Raw genomic sequence first — 24,537 nt, 5'->3', positions numbered from 1 at the left:
CCACCCCTTTTTTTTATTGTCATGCCACACAAAATCAATCCCAACAATATAATAATAATAATAATAATAATAATAATAATAATAATCTGCTGTGGCGACCCCAAACGGGAGCAGCCGAAAGAAAAGGAATAATAATAATAATAATAATAATTTCTTTGTAAATGTACTGAGCAGTAGAACACCACGCAAACACAGTTGCAAATGATCATGCAATATTAAAATGATTGTAAAACACAATTACTGATACTTTAAGCCACGTTTTTCTTGATGTAGTTTTTGAGGTCCTGCGACTTATACTCTAGTGCTACTTACTCAACAAAAATATAAATGCAACACTTTTGGTTTTGCTCCCATTTTGTATGAGATGAACTCAAAGATCTAAAACTTTTTCCACATACACAATATCACCATTTCCCTCAAATATTGTTCACAAACCAGTCTAAATCTGTGATAGTGAGCACTTCTCCTTTGCTGAGATAATCCATCCCACCTCACAGGTGTGCCATATCAAGATGCTGATTACACACCATGATTAGTGCACAGGTGTGCCTTAGACTGCCCACAATAAAAGGCCACTCTGAAAGGTGCAGTTTTATCACACAGCACAATGCCACAGATGTCGCAAGATTTGAGGGAGCGTGCAATTGGCATGCTGACAGCAGGAATGTCAACCAGAGCTGTTGCTCGTGTATTGAATGTTCATGTCTCTACCATAACCCGTCTCCAAAGGCGTTTCAGAGAATTTGGCAGTACATCCAACCAGCCTCACAACCGCAGACCACGTGTAACCACACCAGCCCAGGACCTCCACATCCAGCATGTTCACCTCCAAGATCGTCTGAGACCAGCCACTCGGACAGCTGCTGAAACAATCGGTTTGCATAACCAAAGACTTTGTGCACAAACTGTCAGAAACCGTCTCAGGGAAGCTCATCTGCATGCTCGTGGTCCTCATCGGGGTCTCGACCTGACTCCAGTTCGTCGTCGTAACCAACTTGAGTGGGCAAATGCTCACATTCGCTGGCGTTTGGCACGTTGAAGAGGTGTTCTCTTCACGGATGATGCGAAGGAGATGTGTTGCACTGCATGAGGCAAATGGTGGTCACACCAGATACTGACTGGTATCCCCCCCCCCCCCCCCAATAAACAAAACTGCACCTTTCAGAGTGGCCTTTTATTGTGGGCAGTCTAAGGCACACCTGTGCACTAATCATGGTGTCTAATCAGCATCTTGATATGGCACACCTGTGAGGTGGGATGGATTATCTCAGCAAAGGAGAAGTGCTCACTATCACAGATTTAGACTGGTTTGTGAACAATATTTGAGGGAAATGGTGATATTGTGTATGTGGAAAAAGTTTTAGATCTTTGAGTTCATCTCATACAAAATGGGAGCAAAACCAAAAGTGTTGCGTTTATATTTTTGTTGAGAAATCACATGTAAATAGAACCCAGTTTTCATACCGAGTATTGCCAAAGTTGAAATTCATCATACATTTAATTTATTTGTGAGTATTTATCAGATTTTCATCATTTTAATGCTTTCATGATGCATTTAATGTGCCTTAAACCTTTGCGCACTGCTGTATGTAGGTGGGTTCTGAAATTGCCAAGACAAGCATAAATTTAGCAAAGGTCAATCATTGGGGTCAAGGTCAGTGGGGTAAAAGGTGAAAATCAAAGTTTTTCACTTTGATTTGTGCCAAACCTGGCACACATCTGGAGGTGAGTTCTGGAATTTGTAAGTGAAGACAAATTTGCCAAAGGTTAATCATTGGGGTCAAAGGTGAAAATTGTTGTTTTCGTTCTGATTTGCATCAGACCTGGCACTCGTGTCAAGAAGGGTTCTGGAATTCCCCACCAAAAGTCAAATTTGTCAAAGGTCAATCATTTGGGTCAAGGTCATGTCTGCCTGTCTGTTTGTTGGTCCTTCTGCTGATTTCTTCCAAACTTGAGATGTTAATGAAGGTTGACCCCAAAATTGCCATTTAAAAAAAAAAAAAAAAAATTCTACCTAATTTGGTCCCGGTGTGGCTCACACTTGGGTGAATTCCAGGACTGCCCTGACAAGATCAGCTAGAGGTCAGCCATTTAGATGAAAGTCAAGGTCATTGGGGTTAAATGTCAGGTTACTGTAGCAATGGCTGTCTTCATACTTATAGATCATATGACCTAGTTTAGGAAATTTTGCAGAATCTGTCTGTCTCAAAATCATTTTACATACTTTTTAAGGCTATAAATGACATGTAGACAGGGACTGTTTTCGCGGCTCTGTGCGCTGTAATTTAAATGTTCTTTTTCTAAGATCCTATCACACTCCTTTTGTCAAACCTGGATCTTGGCTTAGTGTGTTTAAGATTGTAAAAGGATGCAAATGAGACATCAGGAGCACATAATCTTTGAAATGGGATAATTAAACCCCACTTGCAAAACAGCTGATTATTTTGTAGTAGCTACTATTGTTTTAGTTTCTTATCTGCTCGTTTTGATTCATATATTATTTTGCTGGACATCTTTTAAGTTGTATTAAATGTATTTTTTTATTGTTTTTCACATTTAGATACTTTTAACATAGAATATAGAAAAATGCATATTTCTAATTATAAAGGCTGCGCAACAAATAATCTATTAATGATAAAACTGCATTCTTTATTTATTTGTTTTTTCCACACTGGCACAAGTTTTTATTTTGATTTGGTGTTGCTTTTTGATTTCTATTTTTTGAGTTTATTTAATTAATAAGATTTTCAAGTCTCATATTTAATTTTTAAAGCCTGCATCTTTTAAGTTGTATTAAATGTATTTTTTTATTGTTTTTTTTTTACATTTAGAGACTTTTAACATTGAACATAGAAAAGGCTGTTAAACAAATAATACATCAATCATGAAACAGCATTATTTATTTATTTATTTTCTATTTTCCACACTGTCACAAGTTTTTATGATTTGATGTTGCATTTTTTTTTTCTTTATTTTGGTGACTTTGGTGATTTGATAATTAGTTTCTTTAATTAACTAGATTTTCAAGTCTCATATTTTAGTTTATTTTTTCAATTATTTTTGACAAATTAATTTTTTTAACTTTTAGAATTTGATTTGATGAACCACACATAAAGCATATCTTTTTTTTACTATTGCAAATGTGTGATTTTTCATTATTTATTTATTTACTTTCTGTTTTTTTACCTCTGAAGGGGAAATGCATCAAACACTATTCTTTTTAATCACAATTTAGCACTTTTGCACAGCTCTGTGGCTCTGCTCAGGTGAACGTGTTGTTGTTGTTGTTGTTACCAGACGACTGAACAAAGACAAAAAAAATGACTAACTTATATTAACTCTTGTACTGTGTAAATGTCTTTGCTGATATGTAAAATCATTGAAGAGCTGTAGATGATCAGTTAAACATTTGGCTTTACCCACTATGCAAATCTGATTTCTGCTCGGGGGATTTCCTCCAACCACAGCCTGTTTGACAGTGTTTCCTAGGCAACACAACTCTGGAGCCTCAGCTGTCTGAGAAATAAAATCCTGGGGCCCCGGGGTGACACTGAACCTGGTCATGATGTCATTGTTGTGGTCACCTCTGTTAGCGATCCCAGTCGCCAGCATGTCACCAAAGCTCTTTTCCATGCGAACAACAGGCTCATTGCTATCTTGTTACCGGGGCTACCAGCTGTCTTATACCGTAACGGACCGACTTTCCTGTATTTCTGATCTCTTAAATATTTCACGCTGTCCTCTGTGGGAGTCTGACCCAAATCTGTCCTTCTGCTTTAGCGCCACAGAGTTAAGATCTCACATGACTCATCACTTGATACACTAGAATTATTTAGCATCATCTAACACAGCTTCTTACGCAGGTTAAAGACGATAAAATGTATTCTGTGTGTGTAAACAAAATGACTAAAAAAAAAATCATTTTTGCTCGATGGATTTTCACCAAACGTGATGGAAATTTGTGGAGACACAATTCAGTTTTGGGATATACTGGTCAAAGGTCAAGGTCAAGCAAAACAGTGCCCACAAACTTAGTTTAAGTTGTCATCAAAATGATAATAAACAACACACACTGCTGATAACGTCTCCGCTGTTGTGATCCGTCCCATCTCCTGGTCTTTGTTGTGTTTTCCTGTATGTCACTTGAACCTTTCTTGAGTTCTCCTCTGTTTGGTGATGCTTTGTGGTTTGATGTTTCACTCAGTCCCTGTGTGTGTGTTTGTAGACGTGGCCCTGTCACTTGATGTTCCTTCACAGGTGTGTCTTATGATCGCCACAGCTGCCTCTCGTCTTCTCATTACATCACTATTTAAGTTTTTCACTGTTCTGCCCTCACTTTGCTGGGTTATTCTTGTTTGTTCTGAGTGCTTGAGTTCTGTGTTTGCTCATCTACCCTTGCCCTTCTGTTGCTGCCAACTCTTCCCCTGTGCTCCTGTTCATTTGGGCTGTTCCCCAGTTTTGGACTCACTGTGTTTTGTGTTCTGGACTCATCTCATTCCAGTAAATAAAATATTGATATTGTCTACTAGTCTATGGTCTGCACTTTTGGGTTCAGTCCTTTTGAAATCCTGACATCCGCTGCTAGTGCGGCTCAAGATTTGACTAAAAGCCCATATTGCTAAGTAAAATATTTATGATTGATATCAGAGACTTAATGATGAGGTCACAAAAAAGTCAAAATATGCAGTAACAAACAATTAAAAACAAAAACTAAAAACTAAAAGGCACATATTACTTAAAATTTCTTCTATAACCTGGACCAAAATATTCACATTTGAAATAAAATCTCTCAATTTCAGGGACACTATCCATCTGCTCACCAGTTTTCACCAACACCCTCTCATGACTTTTTGAGTTAATTGTTACTATGTGAAAAACATTCTTCTGGATCTCAGTTCCAGAATATATTCCGGGTCACCTCCAATGTTGCACCACTTGTTTACTGGCACATTAACTGTCTGCTCACCGTCAGGAAGGGCATCCGGTGTAAAACGTGCCAAATCAACATGCAGATCCACCACAGATCTGCTGTGGCGACCCCGGGTGAAAAGTAGGGAGCAGCCGAAGGGTCTTACTTTTTTGCTTTTTGAGTTCTCCTGCAAAAGGACAGATGTAAGTGAAATCATGACCTCATTGGTGAAGGGTGACAAAAACACAGGGTTGCTTCAGCCCTCTGATGCGTTTGATTTTAATTATGTAGTCTGCAGTATAATTAAAAAAAAAATGTAGTTATCAGATGGAAAAGAGCTCAGCTGTGGTTTTATGCTTAATGTTTGTGTTTGAATCCTGACTTATTGTAAAGTGGACAGGCACGTTTACCTGATTAAAAACTAATGCGAAACAACACCAATGCGAATAATATCCAAATCCCAGAAGTGCCACAGCATTGCTTCAACCAAGGTGATGCTGCGTTACCATAGCAACCAAGTGCCTGTAGGTTATATTAAGAGAGGAGAGGCGGCAGAGGGAGAAGTTTGGGGTTTCACATCCAATGCCACATTCTTCTTCTTACTCTCACATTCCAGCATGTATGATCACTTTGCCACACACGGCAGCGGTAGATAAACAGGAACACGGCGTCAAGATTAGGCTGCGTCCACGCGGCGTGGAGGCGTTAATGGATTAACTGCTCTCCACAGTCTTGATTTGTATACATTACTCCTCAGGTTTCTACAGCATTAATTCCAATTATTTTCCACTCTCCTTTTTTCTTCCCGTGTGTTTTCTCTCTCACTCTTTTTCTCTGGCTCCTGTGATGAATTGCGTAGCGGTGAGGCACGATCGTTATTTTGACTTGAAGGGGCGAGTAGGTAATCTGAAGGCTGATCTGACTCTAAATTATGCAATCTGTATCAATTTGTCGTGACACAGACGCGCACAGGCGCACAACAGGATGGCTCGCGGGAGTGTGTAATACGCACAGTGACAACTTTTTTTGTGACAGTGGCTATTAATTAGTGAGAGTGACAGGTGAGACGGGGGAGGACAAGATAAAATGGTGGAACCAGAAGCCAGGAAGGATGGAAAGCAAGTAAGCCAGAGAGCGAGCACATCCGCTACAACAATCACCCTAATGGCATCCAGTGTCGCCCCCTACTGGCCACTGTAAAAGGACCCAACAGGGCCCCAAAATGATGCTCATGCAGAAACAGTAGATCGTGCAGTTCCGTGAATGGCCACTTTTCCCTGTAGAAGCCAATGCTAAAAGACCTTAATAGCAGAAATAATCATGTTTACCTGGTACAAAAACCGTTTCAGTTCTTATAACTAGCTTCTCCATTCATAACAACTGTACAGTGGGTGGACTTTTATATAAGATATAGGATATTTTAAGCCATGAAGGTAATAATTAAGGACATGGATGTTTGAGCGACAGCTCTCTGCTGGACTCAGGCCCCGCTAGCAGCGGCTACTAGCTGCTGTGGGCTCAATTGGGTTGTTGTTTCCTAACATTCATTAATTTTCTGCCACTTATCCGGGTCTGAGTTACAGTAGCAGCAGAACAAGCAGCTCATCCCACACTTCCCTATCCTCAGGCACATCCTCTAACTCTTCCTAGGGTTGTTGTTGTTGTCCATTCAGCTGCTCCCATTTAGTCTGGGTCGCCACAGCGGATACAGCCAGATCCGCATTGGTGTTTGGCACAAGTTTTACGTCGGATGCCCTTCCTGACGCAACTCCAGTTCACCCTGGAGAAACACACACAGCCGCTGGTGTTCCAAAGAGGTCTCCCATCCAAGTACTAACCAGATCGGGTATTCTGAGGTATTCCCAAGATAGCTGGGAAATATAATCTCTTAAGAATGGAAGTCCTCCCAGTTGCAAATGCCTGGAAGACCTCCTGAGGGAGACAACCAGGGGGGTATCATCAGAAGTTGTCCGAACCACGTTAGCTGATTCCTTTCGATGCAAAGGAGCCACGGCTCTACTCTGAGTCCCACCTAGATATTTGAGTTTCTCACCCTGTCGCTGAGTGTAAGCACAAATACCCGATGGAGGAATCTCATTTCTGCCACTTGTATCCAAAATCTTTGGTCCTTAGCCTTCTCCAGCCATTGGGGTCCTCCATACTAAGGCATCGATGCACCAGATCATTCACAGAAAAACGCACTGCTAAACCTAAACCTAAGTGGTAGTCCTCATCTAAATTTTGCCTCATGATCATTTTTTAATTGCCATGAAGACGAAATGTAGACTGTTTAAGATTTGCCACTGTGGTTGCACATCATTTTCAGTCGTGACTGGCTGATTCAGTTCAACCCGTTAATGTGGATTTGGTCTGAGTTCATCCTGATATCACACATTTTTACAGAGTGCTTGCGCCCCTTTATCGTGCACGGTGGATGCCCTCAGAGGTTGATGTAGTGTCACACCAAGAAACATCAAGCACATCTGAAGTGGCTGTATTACTGGGGACCATTACCAGCCATTTAGCGTGATTAGTTTAGAAGTAGCCTGCTGTTTTCTGTTAGGACTGCGCCTTGCTATAAACATGCTCAACTGTAATGTTTCCAAACTGAACCTGCTCCAAGTCTAAGGCTGGACTGGATTGATGCTGTCTATCGTGCAGAGAGGATTATCCAGATTTATCCCTCTCAAGACCTTTTGAAAGTGGGCCAGCATCGTGTTTGTGCACTTTATCTGGCACATTCTTGCTGTACCTTCTTCAAACTAAATGGTACCAGAGTTACAGGCGGGGTGAGAGTACACCTTCTCCTCGCTCATGTGACATCCTGAATAGAAATGAAATCCCAGTGCTGTCACAGCACGCAATCATAATCCTAGGGGCCAATAAAGTTTTGAGAATGAACGAAGAGTTCTGCAGAAACAAACAGAAGAGCCAGAGAGGAAAGGAAGAGTATCTACTGAATAAAAACGCTTAACGCTCTAAACCTATTCATAATTTACTGTGCACCAGTGAATGCCAAAGAAACAAAGAAATGATTATAAAGAACAAAGAAATACAATAAAAATGTAAATGTCCCCGTGTTCGTACCTTGCTGATGTAGTGCAGCAGATAACTGAAACAGTCCTTCACATGATGATACAAGCACCAGATTTGGCACGAAGGTTCTTCATAAATCAGTGTTTGAGAAAAAAAGTGCTGGCCACGTGAAAATCCAATAGAACAGCCAGGTAGGGGTCAATGAAGAATGACAAAAAATGCTCAAAAATGCTTAAAAATGCTCTAATCATATTGAACGCTATACCAAATTATGTGTCTGATCACAAAGATTCCAAAAAGGTATAGTTTGGACTATCTATGACTGAATGTTCTGGAGTTATGGGGTAAAAACAGCAAGAATGGTGACAAAGGTCAGTTTCAGTTTGCACAGGAGTCAAAAGTTAAAGTTGCTCCAATTTTGGTAGAAAGTGGTGCAAAATATTGGTTGAACTAATAGGATTAATAAATGGAATAGTTTTGACTGTGTTGAATGCTTTGTTTGCAGAGTAAATGTCAAACAATGTTGACGTCCATTGGATTCTATAGCATACGACGTATGTTACCCTGTAACGTGACAACTAAGCATGACACATGGTGCAAGCTATTCCTTTTTAAACCCCTATTAACTCAACCAATAATTTGCATCACATTCTACAAAAATTGGAGCAGCTTTAACTTTTGACCCCTGTACAAACTGAAACTGACCTTTGTCACCATTTTTGCTGTTTTTACCTCATAACTCCAGAACATTCAGTTATAGATAGTCCAAACTATACCTTTTTGGAATAGTTATGATCAGACAAATAATGTGTTATACTTTTCAATATGATTGGAGCATTTTTAAAATTTGATCCCTGTGTAATTCTTCATTGACCCCTACCTGGCCACCATATTGGATTTTCAAGTGGCCAGCATTTTTTTTCTCAAACACTGATTTATGAAGAACATTCATGCCAAATCTGATGCTTGTATGACCAAGTGAACAATTCTGGCCAAAAGTCATACTTATCTGCTCCACTAATGAAAAGTTGATGTTTCTTGATAGCTTTTATTCCTACCACAGTGTTGGTATGTGATTGGTTTCTACCAAATGTGATACGTCAATGAAGATTGACCCTGAAATTGCCCTGATTTGGACAAAGGTCAAGGAATTAGATTTTCATCCCAATTCGGACCAAATGTGGCAAACGCTTCAGTGCATTCCAGAATTGCCCTGGTGTGGTCAGCAAGACATCAACCACTGAGTTGAAGGACCAGGTCATTGGGGACAAATGTCAGATTACTGTAGCCTATGGGTGCTATTACCCTGTGCTGAGTTTCTCAATTGTAATCTAGTCTTGAATGAATATGTTTGTGTGCATTTATGACAGAGTTATGGGCAGCGTTTCCCCTTCTATTCCTATTGGCTTGACAAAGCAGCTGGCAGCTACTATTCATAACTCGCATTCTCCCCAACATGCTTCATAATGGCATCATTTTAATGGCACACCAACACCAGCTGTCCTCAGAACAATGTTGCTGTTGTTTTTGTTGTCTTCTCGCTGCTCCAAGTTGCTCAGGATCACTACAGCGAATCTGGTACAGATGCACATTGGGATTTGGCACAATTTTATGCAGGATGCCATTCCTGATGCAACTCCAGTTTTACATGGACAAAGATATTCACAGTTCCTGGGGTTCCCAAACAGTCCCCTAGTCAAGTACTGATCAGGAACTACAGTGCTTTACTACTGGGATCTGACAAGATCAGGTGTGCTCAGTGTGGCAATAGAACACAATAAAAAGATTTATTTTGAAAGCGAACTGCCAGCGCTCCTTAAAATTGGGTGCTAATGGCGATAAGCTAATGTTAGAGTTAAGGGCCCTCTGTCTAACCCCGTGCCAAGCAACATCCGGTGCATTATCTCTAGAGCCCGACCGATATATCGGTCGGCCAATATTATCGACCGATATATGCCCTTTTTGAAGTACTCACTATCGGCCGAAATTTTGTCGATAGAATGCCGATAATTTCTCATAAACAGAACAGCTACTGAAATAATGTTTGTGTCGGCAGTGTAAAATGTCCTTGCAGCGTTTGTCCAGTAGATGGAGCTCTGACTCCATTCAACTGAGAGCTGCTTACACCCCTGCTTAAATGTGTTGATCACCGGCCCGTAGTTCGCCGTCACACTGCACTGATCAGCTGACAAAAGCATACAAGTAAGTTTATAAGGATCTATATCCTTTTCCTGAACCTATATCTAAGTTGCAGCAACAAGAGGTACAAGATCAGATGTATTTCACAACTCTTTTTAAGGATATGTATTTGCTAATTTCACAAAGGTTTAATTCTTGATTGCATTTTTTGAACTTGAAAATTCTTCTCTGTTATAAAGTTAATCAATATGAGAACAAAGCTTCAGCTTTTAGCTCATGCCTTTTTTGTTAAGGGTCCAAAAAAACATTTTATTCATTAAAAAAATAGTAATATCAGCTGATTTATTGGCTATCTGCAAATCAGCTGATTTATCGATTATGGGCATTTTTTCATCCAAATATCGTTATTGGCATCGGCCTCAAAAAATCCATATCGGTCGGGCTCTAATTATCTCACTTCCAACCAGCGTACATAGTTGTCATTTTCAGCCACAGTGCCCATGGTTTTTAAATAGCAATGTGATGTAGCTGTAAATGATACCAACGGCATTAGAAGACAAATTCACACATTCACCAAACGTTTCATCAGACATTTGACTACATATAAACATATAAATTTGACTACATAAAAACAGCCAAAATCATTTAGCTATGTGGCATTTCTCTTAGTATTTGATTATGTGGCTAATTGGTAGAGCTAGCCCTAGTAGAGGTTTTCTATTATTTATTAAATGCAGTTTTCCTATACTCCTGATATAGGCAGGTTAATGACACGCATACAATCTGCTCCTATAAACCACAAAACTCAACAGATAACAGACAAATTAATAGTAAGCGCCAATGAAATTTAAAAACATATCACCGTACTTCTTCACTGTTTCACCTCAGGGAGCTTTGGTGGCTGCTTTTTGTTTGTTGTGCAAACCAGTGACAGGTTCTTGTGGTCTTTGCAAAAGACTGGATGAATTTATAAGAACTGTACGTCTCAAAGGCAATGGTATGTGCCCCACAGAACCACCGAATCCTGGGTAGCAACCACCCAGAAAATCAACTGGTCTGTCCCTAATTCTCAAAAGCAGTAGAGCCTCAAAAACATCACGATGCATTGGCTTGCCGGTGAAAACCAACACCAGCTCCACAACTACAACAGTCCTGCTTTCTTGTACCTAGCATCTGATCAGTCCGCAGCAGGTCGACAATAAGTAATACCACTTTAGCAGGGATGAAAAGTCTCTAGTAGGTTGTGATTTTGTCCCTCTATTGGAAACACATGATATTTATTCACATCAGGTGCCTTTTCGTGTTGCGTTAAGAGGCTTTTGATTACATGCTTGACACAGCTGTCATTCCAGTTTCTCTTTAACTTAGAGCCTCCAATCAAACGGCGTTGGTAAGACATTCGGCTCTGATCCAACCTCAGTGCAACACATACAGCACAGTACAGACCGTCACACTGTAGTGGCTTCACGCCAAACCCAACATCACCCATCACCAAATATACAAGAATAAACCCATCACTGTCAGAGCTGAGCCGTATGTTTGAGTGCATACAGTCAGGACAGCTGCAACCACAAGGATAAAAAGTTCCCCCTCGGTCTCTGCGCTTTATTTTGGTCGAGCTGCAGGTACAACCAAATCTGCTGTAGCACACTTCCATTTGGAACCTAAAGTCACTGCATTATTGCTCCAATCAAATCCAGATTATTCTCTATCCGTCACACTTTATTACACGTTATGTTCGACTTTAGACAACAATAGAAATACCCAGAGTGATGTAATAAGCTCTAATGTGTGAATGAACGTGTGAGTGGAAATGACGAGACATTCTGATGTACCTGAACACACCATGATCAGTATCTTCTACTCTCATTCATACTTCTTTATCCGTTCCTTCTGCCTTGACCAATTTACTGTAATTCATATTTAGCATAAGGGTGACTCGGGTGATCCCCTGACACCAGTTGATTACGGTGACATTGGGATCACTTTCAAGGTCAAGAGCAAGATATTCAAGATCTTATCATTGCCTCACTTGTTAGCACAATATCTCATGAACCAGCTGACCAATTTAATTCATAGTTAGCATAAGGGTGACTTGGGTGATCCCAGACACCAGTTGACATTGTTCTCAACCACATTGACTGGTGGTTGGCTCTCACTGCGGTATTGTATCACTTCCTGTTCCGGAGCACAGCGGTGTTTTTCTGTATCTGTTAGCTGTTTAATCTGCGCAGTTAGATTGATCTAGTTATCTAGATTACGATTTGTTTCCCAGTGTAATCTTTACGTGCCTTAACTAAAGCACTCCTTCTGCTGAATCACCTCTAAATTATTTACACATTATTCACTTTGCGTGTTTTTAGGAATCCGCTAGCTTAGCGTAGCTACTAGCTCTTAGCCGATTTAGCATGGCGGCTTCTCCTGTCTCTCCCGCACTTTTCTGCTCTGCGTGTGAAATGTTTAGTTATTCCTCGGCCTCCTTTAGCAGTAACGGTACTTGTAATAAGTGTAGCTTATTCGTAGCTTTGGAGGCCAGGCTGGGCGAATTGGAGACTCGGCTCCGCACCGTGGAAAATTCTACAGCTAGCCAGGCCCCTGTAGTCGGTGCGGACCAAGGTAGCTTAGCCGCCGTTAGTTACCCCCTGGCAGATCCCGAGCAGCCGGGAAAGCAGGCTGACTGGGTGACTGTGAGGAGGAAGCGTAGCCCTAAACAGAAGCCCCGTGTACACCACCAACCCGTTCACATCTCTAACCGTTGTTCCCCACTCGACGACACACCCGCCGAGGATCAAATTCTGGTTATTGGCGACTCTGTTTTGAGAAATGTGAAGTTAGCGACACCAGCAACCATAGTCAATTGTCTTCCGGGGGCCAGAGCAGGCGACATTGAAGGAAATTTGAAACTGCTGGCTAAGGCTAAGCGTAAATTTGGTAAGATTGTAATTCACGTCGGCAGTAATGACACCCGGTTACGCCAATCGGAGGTCACTAAAATTAACATTAAATCGGTGTGTAACTTTGCAAAAACAATGTCGGACTCTGTAGTTTTCTCTGGGCCCCTCCCCAATCGGACCGGGAGTGACATGTTTAGCCGCATGTTCTCCTTGAATTGCTGGCTGTCTGAGTGGTGTCCAAAAAATGAGGTGGGCTTCATAGATAATTGGCAAAGCTTCTGGGGAAAACCTGGTCTTGTTAGGAGAGACGGCATCCATCCCACTTTGGATGGAGCAGCTCTCATTTCTAGAAATCTGGCCAATTTTCTTAAATCCTACAAACCGTGACTATCCAGGGTTGGGACCAGGAAGCAGAGTTGTAGTCTTACACACCTCTCTGCAGCTTCTCTCCCCCTGCCATCCCCTCATTACCCCATTCCCGTAGAGACGGTGCCTGCTCCCAGACCACCAATAACCAGCAAAAATCTATTTAAGCATAAAAATTCAAAAAGAAAAAATAATATAGCACCTTCAACTGCACCACAGACTAAAACAGTTAAATGTGGTCTATTAAACATTAGGTCTCTCTCTTCTAAGTCCCTGTTGGTAAATGATATAATAATTGATCAACATATTGATTTATTCTGCCTAACAGAAACCTGGTTACAGCAGGATGAATATGTTAGTTTAAATGAGTCAACACCCCCGAGTCACACTAACTGTCAGAACGCTCGTAGCACGGGCCGGGGCGGAGGATTAGCAGCAATCTTCCATTCCAGCTTATTAATTAATCAAAAACCCAGACAGAGCTTTAATTCATTTGAAAGCTTGTCTCTTAGTCTTGTCCATCCAAATTGGAAGTCCCAAAAACCAGTTTTATTTGTTATTATCTATCGTCCACCTGGTCGTTACTGTGAGTTTCTCTGTGAATTTTCAGACCTTTTGACTGACAGATAAGATAATTATAGTGGGCGATTTTAACATCCACACAGATGCTGAGAATGACAGCCTCAACACTGCATTTAATCTATTATTAGACTCTATTGGCTTTGCTCAAAAAGTAAATGAGTCCACCCACCACTTTAATCATATCTTAGATCTTGTTCTGACTTATGGTATGGAAATAGAAGACTTAACAGTATTCTCTGAAAACTCCCTTCTGTCTGATCATTTCTTAATAACATTTACATTTACTCTGATGGACTACCCAGCAGTAGGGAATAAGTTTCATTACACTAGAAGTCTTTCAGAAAGCGCTGTAACTAGGTTTAAGGATATGTTTCCTTCTTTATGTTCTCTAATGCCATATAACAACACAGTGCAGAGTAGCTACCTAAACTCTGTAAGGGAGATAGAGTATCTCGTCAATAGTTTTACATCCTCATTGAAGACAACTTTGGATGCTGTAGCTCCTCTGAAAAAGAGAGCTTTAAATCAGAAGTGTCTGACTCTGTGGTATAACTCACAAACTCGTAGCTTAAAGCAGATAACCCGTAAGTTGGAGAGGAAATGGCGTCTCACTAATTTAGAAGATCTTCACTTAGCATGGAAAAAGAGTCTGTTGCTCTATAAAAAAGCCCTCCGTAAAGCTAGGACATCTTTCTACTCATCACTAATTGAAGAAAATAAGAACAACCCCAGGTTTCTTTTCAGCACTGTAGCCAGGCTGACAAAGAGTCAGAGCTCTATTGAGCTGAGTATTCCATTAACTTTAACTAGTAATGACTTCATGACTTTCTTTGCTAACAAAATTTTAACTATTAGAGAAAAAAATTACTCATAACCATCCCAAAGACGTATCGTTATCTTTGGCTGCTTTCAGTGATGCCGGTATTTGGTTAGACTCTTTCTCTCCGATTGTTCTGTCTGAGTTATTTTCATTAGTTACTTCATCCAAACCATCAACATGTTTATTAGACCCCATTCCTACCAGGCTGCTCAAGGAAGCCCTACCATTATTTAATGCTTCGATCTTAAATATGATCAATCTATCTTTGTTAGTTGGCTATGTACCACAGGCTTTTAAGGTGGCAGTAATTAAACCATTACTTAAAAAGCCATCACTTGACCCAGCTATCTTAGCTAATTATAGGCCAATCTCCAACCTTCCTTTTCTCTCAAAAATTCTTGAAAGGGTAGTTGTAAAACAGCTAACTGATCATCTGCAGAGGAATGGTCTATTTGAAGAGTTTCAGTCAGGTTTTAGAATTCATCATAGTACAGAAACAGCATTAGTGAAGGTTACAAATGATCTTCTTATGGCCTCGGACAGTGGACTCATCTCTGTGCTTGTTCTGTTAGACCTCAGTGCTGCTTTTGATACTGTTGACCATAAAATTTTATTACAGAGATTAGAGCATGCCATAGGTATTAAAGGCACTGCGCTGCGGTGGTTTGAATCATATTTGTCTAATAGATTACAATTTGTTCATGTAAATGGGGAATCTTCTTCACAGACTAAAGTTAATTATGGAGTTCCACAAGGTTCTGTGCTAGGACCAATTTTATTCACTTTATACATGCTTCCCTTAGGCAGTATTATTAGACGGTATTGCTTAAATTTTCATTGTTACGCAGATGATACCCAGCTTTATCTATCCATGAAGCCAGAGGACACACACCAATTAGCTAAACTGCAGGATTGTCTTACAGACATAAAGACATGGATGACCTCTAATTTCCTGCTTTTAAACTCAGATAAAACTGAAGTTATTGTACTTGGCCCCACAAATCTTAGAAACATGGTGTCTAACCAGATCCTTACTCTGGATGGCATTACCCTGACCTCTAGTAATACTGTGAGAAATCTTGGAGTCATTTTTGATCAGGATATGTCATTCAAAGCGCATATTAAACAAATATGTAGGACTGCTTTTTTGCATTTACGCAATATCTCTAAAATCAGAAAGGTCTTGTCTCAGAGTGATACTGAAAAACTAATTCATGCATTTATTTCCTCTAGGCTGGACTATTGTAATTCATTATTATCAGGTTGTCCTAAAAGTTCCCTAAAAAGCCTTCAGTTAATTCAAAATGCTGCAGCTAGAGTACTGACGGGGACTAGAAGGAGAGAGCATATCTCACCCATATTGGCCTCTCTTCATTGGCTTCCTGTTAATTCTAGAATAGAATTTAAAATTCTTCTTCTTACTTATAAGGTTTTGTATAATCAGGTCCCATCTTATCTTAGGGACCTCGTAGTACCATATCACCCCAATAGAGCGCTTCGCTCTCAGACTGCAGGCTTACTTGTAGTTCCTAGGGTTTGTAAGAGTAGAATGGGAGGCAGAGCCTTCAGCTTTCAGGCTCCTCTCCTGTGGAACCAGCTCCCAATTCAGATCAGGGAGACAGACACCCTCTCTACTTTTAAGATTAGGCTTAAAACTTTCCTTTTTGCTAAAGCTTATAGTTAGGGGCTGGATCAGGTGACCCTGAACCATCCCTTAGTTATGCTGCTATAGACGTAGACTGCTGGGGGGGTTCCCATGATGCACTGTTTCTTTCTCTTTTTGCTCTGTATGCACCACTCTGCATTTAATCATTAGTGATCGATCTCTGTTCCCCTCCACAGCATGTCTTTTTCCTGGTTCTCTCCCTCAGCCCCAACCAGTCCCAGCAGAAGACTGCCCCTCCCTGAGCCTGGTTCTGCTGGAGGTTTCTTCCTGTTAAAAGGGAGTTTTTCCTTCCCACTGTAGCCAAGTGCTTGCTCACAGGGGGTCGTTTTGACCGTTGGGGTTTTACAGAATTATTGTATGGCCTTGCCTTACAATATAAAGCACCTTGGGGCAACTGTTTGTTGTGATTTGGCGATATATAAAAAAAAATTGATTGATTGATTGATTGATATCAGTGAACCTGGGGGCAATTTCAAGGTCACAGTGAGATACTCATGATATTGTCATTGCCATCCTTGCTAGGGCAATATCTCAAAAACTAGTTGACCAATTTAATTCATATTTAGCATGAGGGTGTACCTGGGTGATCCCAGACACCAGTTGACTACGTTGGCATTGGGATCAATTTCAAGGTCACAATGAGATATTCAAGATATTGTCATTGCCACCCTTGTTAGCACAATATCTCATGAACCAGTTGACCAATTTAATTCATAGTTAGCATAAGGGTGTATTTGGGTGATCCCCAACGCCAGTCAGTTACAGTGACCCTGGGGGCAATTTTAAGGTCACAGTGAGATATTCAAGTTATTGTCATTGCCACGCTTGTTAGCGCGATATCTCAAAAACTACTTGAGCAATTTAATTCATATTTAGCATAAGGGTGACTTGGGTAATCCCCGACACCAGTTGATTACAGTTACATTGGGCTCAATTTCAAGGTCATAGCGATATACTCAAGATATTGTCATTGCCACACTTGTTAACACAATATTTGATATTTATTTTAATGATTGTTATAAATGCGTTCCATGGCATATTCAATAACTTAAAATGTTTATGTATTCATCCTCATCTAATAAACAAACTGGCTGTAAAGTGATGGTTAGTATTGAGATTAATACGTTATATTTTGTGTGTCCAATTACTTGTGGTCTCTTAAAATGGAGGAACTGTGTGTAAAAATGGCTGTTTTATTGAACCCCTTGAATTAAAGCTGAAAATCAACACAACACACCTTAATTTCACCTCCACTGTGGTGGTATACACAGACAGAATAACAAATTTGACAACTTTTTTTTCCAAACAGCTGTGGACCTGAACATAGCCAAATTTCAAATAAGCATAAACTGTGGGGTTTGAAATTTAATGATGGAAAAGGGCTGCAGAGATTCATGAAGATAAATTTTTATCAAGGCCTTCGGGTGAAATTAAATAAATAAACAAATAAATAACCTTGTATATGTTTTCCGCTTATGGGATCAATGAGATTTTATCTTATCTTAACGATTACACGAGTACCCTGGAGCACCTTTGGGTGGATCGATCCCACACTGATTCTGTATGTCAGCATGTCCTTTGGCGAGGCGCTGAGCCCGACATCGCCCACAAACGAGGCGGCAGAATGAGCATCCGGAATGGAATAAGGCTGTAAAGCTCTCAACTGAAATCATGAAGCACATCATTCTCATGTGGAAACGGGAAAAGATCACGAGAAAGAAAAATTAATTGTGGTTGTGTCTTGGTGGCTTCCCTCACTAGTCTCCAATTTTTGAGAGCTGCCTATTTGACACAGATTTACTAAACAGTACTGTACTGTGAATATTTCTTAATGATTGATGTAAATGAAGTCCAGTGATGATTTAATCTTCACATTTAGAATAAATTCCCTATCCCAACTTTTTTGGGGAATGTGTTACAGACCTTAAATGCTGGAATGGATGTGTATTAACAAATTAAATGAAGCTGACCACACAAAACACAAACCGTCAGGTTCATACTGTCTGCAGTGTAGTATAAGTCAAAGTAATTGTAAAGGAACATTGCTTTGGCTATTTTCCATGTTGTTCCAACTCTTTCTGATTTGATGTCCACCTATTTCAGAATCAGAATCAAATTAATTGGCAAGTAAGTTATAACAAATGAGGAAATTGATCTGGTGTTATTGGTGCATAAACAACAATAAAAAGAAAAGGAAAAATACTTCTGTACACAGTAAAATCACCAGTGTAAAACTAACACTGACAGTGTTAAATTAACACTGCCAGTGTACATATAGTCCTACTCTGGTCAGAGTGGGGCCTTATGTTGACTGTCAGTGTTAATTTAACACTGGTGATTTTACTGTGGAAGAAGTAAAAGAGTCAAATAGTCAAACAGGCAAAACTATGTTCACTGTAAAATAAATATAACGTAGTGGAATGGGGCTGTGCAAAGGCATGTGATTGGTATGCAAATGTACAGTACCTTTCAGTGCAGGGATGACCAATCTGTACTTTGTGGAAGTGGGGGGTGGGGATGGTGGTCTCTGGCATGCATGGAAATTCAGTAAGGTATATCTTGTATATTATATTCCAATTCTAAATTGGAACTATGCTAGTATATGAAGGTATATCTAAATATGTAAAAAGGAAGAGTAAAATAGGAGAGTAGAATAGAGTAGAGTAGAGTAGAGCCACTAAGGTGCCTGGTCTTGAGAACCAGGGATGGTAGGTTGAAAAGCTTTTTTTATCCCATGGGAACTCTCCCTACCCACCCAAGCAGCTCAAGAAAAAAGTATATATAATATAATAAGTAATAAGACATAAGAAAGATCAGACATCACAGGAGAAGATTGTAGTATAGGTAATTTAGTATGTAGACTAGTAGTAAAATTAAATATAGTTAGTAGGCTAAGCTATAAATCTGGTATTTTATTATGTATTTGTGTGTAAATGCAAGCCAGCATTTCCAACCATTTATATATAAAGTTTGATCAATGAGGGTCCAGGCTTTTCATGACTTCTTGGACTTGTCAATACATTCTTGGCCTTGAAGATGAAGAGACGCCTTTATGGTTACTTTCCTGAAACCCTCCTGATCTGTTCCTGAAACTCTCCTGTGCTGTGCACTGGTAACATTTCCTGTATATTCGTATTGTGAATTGTTTTGTAATTTCTGTCGGTAGCATGGCCCAAGCAGAAGGTCACCGCTTTGAGTCTGGTCTGCTTGAGGTTTCTTCCTCAGAGGGAGGTTTTCCTTACCACTGTCACCTGTGTGCTTGCTCTAGGGGTTGGTAAGGTTAGACCTCACTTGCGTGAAGTGTGTTGCGTGTTGTGATTTGGCGCTATAAATGAAAATAAATTGAAATACATTGAAAAAAATTGAATCAAAGGCATCTTTTCCTGCAATGGTAGCAACATCGCCAAACACCTCTGTCCAATGATCTGATGAATGATTTATGGAATCATCAGGTCATTGGACAGAGGTGTTTGGTGATATTGATACCGTTGCAGGAGAACAAATGTCCAGGTCTTTAGGGTTGGGAGACTTGGATACTAACCCAGTGACCTAAGGTACTAGGTGCCTTTGGAGGAACCTTGGGTGCCATTGGAATGACTTTGTATCAGACGAATGGTTACTTAGCGGGAGTGGATTATTTGGATTGTCAGGGAACATCGACTGATATTTTGGCCGACACGCAGGTGGCTCAGTGTTGAGGACACCAGGACCTGTAAAAGGTCAAGGGGACACCCATGTCTCACCTGGCTGTAACAGGATACATGGTTGCTTTCAGGAGGTGGGGATATACCAGAGGGATCTGGTGACATGCTCCCAGACGTGAACTGATGCCTTCACGGCTCACGCCTGCGTCAGTCCAGTCACTTTGCTCTGAAAGGTTTAAACTGAAAACCAGTTAGAAGCAGCAGGTGTTATCCTGAATAATCCAACGTCTTTCTACTGGACATTAATTGATCCAACACTGAAATCAGATGCCTGTTCTATAATGAGATGGCAGAATGGAACTGTGGGAGATATCTCATACAATAAGTTACTTCTTGGAGAAATATTATCTGCCTGATAGGGAATATTTGGATGCTGATTTCACCACCAATTATACGCTCAGTAAATCTCTTGCAAAGAACAGCTGGCCCAATTGGATGCACGTGTCACACACAGGAAACACTGAGGAAAATTAAACAATTTGTCAACATTTCTCTACAAAGTATGGAATTTACCAACTGTGTGTAAATATACGTATATACATATATTGCAACTAGAAATCAATGTTGCTGTCACAGTATGCAACTTCACCCACATACATTATTTAATTGCTTAAATTAATAAACATAATTAGTAATTATGTCAAATTATAAACAGACACTTAGCCTCATTGTTGACAAAACCTACAAAAGACAACTGTGTGAAATAAAACAGCAGCTTCTGATCGTCAACAAGCACTTCAGTCTCCACCTGCTACTACAAGGCATAAATCAATTCGTCCCCTGCAGTTTTACTGTGTATTAAAAATATATTTTCATTTCTCAAATTTTGTTTGGAGAGATTTTATGATGATAAAGACAGCAGTGCAGTGGATTCTGAGGTAACTGTAACGATAAATAATTGTTGACTTATTCAGCTAAATGGAAAGTTTTATGCTGGTTATTGTGGTGAGCTTGCTCAAGCTTCTTAACGCTTGTTAAAATTACATCCATTAGTGATTGTAATGTCTAAATTAAGAGGCAACATGACACCATAAGTGAATGGTCATGATGAATGTTTGGCTTCAAAAAGACTTAGCTTCAAACTTTCTTTGCTCTCTTTTTCTGTTTTTCTGGTGAGCAACACAAGCAGCAAACACCTTGTTACCATATATGGTTAATTGAGGGTGTTTCTTAAATGCAAATGACCATGAATGTGCTTCAGGACATGTGGGATTTATCAACAGCTGATACTTACTGATGTGTGTACAACCAGCGTGTGCCTAGTTGATAAATACAGATTTTTCTGTACTTAACAGATACAATTTTTTTTTTAACGCAACGTTTGATAAATGAAGGCATTGAACGACATCAGCACTGATGAATGAGCCTGTATTCGGTACTTAGTCAGGGCGGGGTGGGGGGGAATGAGTAGTTGTAGAATTTTTTTCTATTTGTATAGTGCAATAAATAACCTGCCTGTATGAAAAATCATTCTGTAGTGACTAATGCTTTTCCCATAAATGTCTGCGCATATTTGAACAGAGCCATGACGGAATTAAAATACAGTCATTTTATGGCATGAGCGTGCCTACGATCTTGCTGCTCACGTGTTGGAAAACACCTGTAGAGATCAGCCAAGTAGAGCTGAACTTCACGCACAGCTGAAGAAAAGAAGAAGGAAAACTAAGCGTCCAGTAGAATTTTCTATCTATTGACTTGGGGGTTCTGCGTGGGTGTGTGGAGGTTCTGATGATTACTGTTACTCTTTTATTTAACATCCCCAGTATTCCAAAGCAGCTTGTGGGGGCGTCCCAATACAATAAAATCACCTCCTGTACAAGAACATCCCTGATTTTATGGTCTTCTTCTTTCATTTCCTGCAGAGATTGCAGTGTGCATGCTTGATGTGCACGCTTGTCTCTGATTTATAACAAATGAGAATGAAATGAGTGCAGCAGGAGGAGGTATACAAAGAGAGGAGCACAGATGAGAGGGAGAACGAGAGCGCAATCTCATGTTTGCTTCAGCCGAAGAAGTGTGTGGAATCGCTTAGAGCGAACGATCTTTTGTGTAATCCACTACGTCGCGCAGCTGTCGCATCTGTTGCTGTGTCGGAGAATTAGTTTGACCCAGATGAACATGAGACAAAATCATCTTATACAAGATTGGCTGTAATAGGGTGGAGGGAAAAATAGAGATGGAGAGCATGTGATGTTCGCAAAGATGTTCTAGACGGAGAACTACTGAGCAAAGGAGGGGTGGAGGGTCAAATGTTGAGTTATGCATGGCTGACAAACACTTCAAAAGGAAATACAACTCTGAATAGTGCAAGTAAATAATGACTAGTGCAGAAATAACCTTGGTGAAGTACATAAGAGAGAAAAAAGTAACAGAAACTTTTGCAATATGCTGCAGGAATTACAAAACCTAGAAAGCACCCACAGCCCACATCTTCACCAAGACTATAGAATCTTCAAAAATCAGGTTTAAATTCCCAATCTCATCGCAAAGCTTGGTTTCAGCTCTGCGCAAGGCCATTTTTGATTGATTAGTATCAGCTTCATTCAACACGAGTTTCACACTGATCCATCTGCATTGCGTCATTAGTCCTTTTCATAAGCCGCATCAACAGCGCTGTAGCCACCACTTTATTCAATGCTTTCTGCAAGCCAACCAGCAGCACCACGTCATGTTTCAGAACAGTTTCAAAAGAAAAACTACACTCTGCTTCAGCCCAAACACATACCAAGTCTCTTTTCGATGGATGCTGCTTCGTGCGTGCTTTTGAATGAACAATCAAGCAGTGCTTACCCGCCCTGACCTCCTGCTAACAGCTACTGTACATGCAGTGGTGGGCACAGCTCACCAAAAAGTTAGCTTTGATAACCATTAATCCGATAGCTGAAAAGTTATCTTTTATGACACTAAACCGATAAACTGCTAAAAAAAATTATCTTTATTACAGATAACCAATAACTTTTAGCATTGATTTGGACGCGGCCACATCAGATTACACTGTCCGCTTCTGATAAACCAGTTTCACTTTAAGCACCACAGAGGCTGCTGGGTAAATTCAAGGATCACAAACACAAAAAGAACGCATGAAAAATGAATGAATAAAAAAATAAAACCCCAAACAATGTCATCATCTTTCAAAAGCAGTAAAACACTGTATTAGAAGTCACAGTTTATCTCGGTATTAGATGCACCGTCATTTACGAGCTAAAAGCTGCTGTGCTGTGAGATCTCCTCTCTCCCACCAAGTCTTGGCGATTAAATTATGCTGCCAGGCACAAAGAAATAAAATAAAACAATGTTAAAATTAGTCCATTTTGTTTCTGCGTTGAGTGGACAGTAACACTGTAATGTCCAAAGTGCATCTGAACTACATTACCCACAATGCTCCCTGCATCGACCGGCCAATCACGTTTTGCGCTTAATGATGGCATCATCAGCAAGCGACAGCACAAACACACAACAGATGGAGTGGTCTAGTTTTACTACTGCAGTGCTGCATAAAGCTGCATTGATAAGCACGATTATAAAAAATTTAGTTTGTTTACTTATGTTGTTAAATAAAATAAATATTGAGGAGCAGCTTGGATTTAAGGTATTTTTCTACACTGGATTGTCTGTAATGCTCTCACAATGCATCCCTTGCAAGTATAACATTTGGAAAATAAAAGTAAGTGATTGGGACTCTGAATCAGTAGATACTCAATATTAAAACCCTCTGGGGTCTGAGGGCATTTTTTGGACAGTTCACTTGCCTGGCATAAATGTTTTATTATTGCTGTTAACAGCTCTCCCTGCATCCCACAATCAAGTTTTATGTCTCTTTTTTCTTCAGGACAACCTGTGCTTTCAGAATATATATGTTTTTTGTTGTGTTTTATAAGTGTAATAAAAGTTTACAATCAAAATAGGCAAGGAAAAAATAAAGCGAAAAATAATTTTCCACACACATTTATTCAAAACACACAGTAAACTATAATAAACAACTGTTTTGACACTTTATAAAGGTAATTTGAGATCTTGTGTGAAAGACTGAACAACAAAAAGGTTCAAACAATGTGCAAATGCACAATTTGAACAATATATACAAAATGGTCTATGCGTTTTGTTGTCCATTGCTATGGTAAACAGTGTTTTACACAGATAATTTTTTTTTATTCTTCAGATATAATGTGTGTGATTTTATGTGGAGTATTGTGTGTATGCTTATGCTTTTTATGTCTCTTGTTTACGAGCACACTGAAACAAATCCCTAGCAACTTGCATTGGTTGCATGGCAATAAAGTATTGAATCTTGAATCTTGAAAGCAACAGAGTTATCCAGTAACATTCACATGCAAACTAGTGGAGCAATCCTGATAGTTACACACTCTTTGTTTGAGCATGTGAGATTGTCATCAGAGGCTCTATGTGTGCTCCTGCTTTCA

At 40.0% G+C, this 24,537-nt stretch overlaps 1 protein-coding gene across 1 annotated transcript in view; it reads right to left on the bottom strand.

Moving 5' to 3' along the window:
* lrtm2a (leucine-rich repeats and transmembrane domains 2a) overlaps nt 1-24,537 on the bottom strand; it is a 43,557-nt gene that overhangs the window by 18,200 nt on the left and 820 nt on the right. The gene's annotated exons all lie outside the window — the stretch shown is intronic.

The sequence above is a fragment of the Thalassophryne amazonica genome, chromosome 22 (assembly GCF_902500255.1).
Source record: "Thalassophryne amazonica chromosome 22, fThaAma1.1, whole genome shotgun sequence".
Lineage (NCBI taxonomy): Eukaryota > Metazoa > Chordata > Actinopteri > Batrachoidiformes > Batrachoididae > Thalassophryne > Thalassophryne amazonica.
Note: the sequence above shows the minus strand (reverse complement) of the source record. Positions and strands in the feature narration are given on the sequence as shown.